The sequence below is a fragment of the Gossypium hirsutum genome, chromosome A12 (genome assembly GCF_007990345.1).
Source record: "Gossypium hirsutum isolate 1008001.06 chromosome A12, Gossypium_hirsutum_v2.1, whole genome shotgun sequence".
Taxonomy (NCBI): Eukaryota; Viridiplantae; Streptophyta; class Magnoliopsida; order Malvales; family Malvaceae; genus Gossypium; species Gossypium hirsutum.
In genome coordinates this window covers 70467589-70468184 of record NC_053435.1, presented here as the reverse complement: position 1 = coordinate 70468184, position 596 = coordinate 70467589, and the positions used below count along the sequence as shown (strand labels likewise).

Here is a 596-nt window from a genome sequence, read left to right as displayed (position 1 = left end):
TTTGTTAGACTGCTTATTGAAGATCCAAGACTGCATTAAAGACTTTTTCTAGAGGTCTGTAACTCATTTAGACAACAAGGTGTTCTTGAAGACGCTCTACGACTTAAACTATTTCCATATTTTTTAAGAGATCATAGGAGAGCATGGCCGAATGCTTTGCCGTTAGGAATAGTGGCATAACGGAAGGATCTTTTCCAGAGGTTTAAGGTATAATCCACCAAATATGAATATCAAACTTAGAATTGACATCACATCCTTTCAACAATTAGAGGATGAAACGCTATATAAAGCTTGGGAACGATTTAAAGAATTACTTCAGAAATGTCTGATGCATGGATTTTAACACTGGACTCAAATGGAGATATTTTATAATGGTTGGAATGCAAATACGAGGATGGTAGTTGATGCCTCCACCAATGTTAGATTGTTGGATAAATCTTATAATGAAGCATATGAAATTTTGGAAAATATTGTCAACAATGATTATTAATACCCAAACATAAGAGTTGGGACGGGCACGAGAGTTGCTGGTACTATGGAGCTTGATCTACTCACTTCGTTGACAACCCAGGTATCTTTTTTAACTAATATGATTA

At 35.4% G+C, this 596-nt stretch overlaps 1 non-coding gene across 1 annotated transcript; it reads right to left on the bottom strand.

The window, feature by feature from the left end:
- Positions 1–232: 232 nt before the first annotated feature.
- On the bottom strand, positions 233–339 carry LOC121211932 (small nucleolar RNA R71). Its single transcript, XR_005907148.1, has one exon. It is a non-coding gene; the product is annotated as a small nucleolar RNA R71 (small nucleolar RNA).
- Between the last annotated feature and the right edge of the window lie 257 nt (positions 340–596).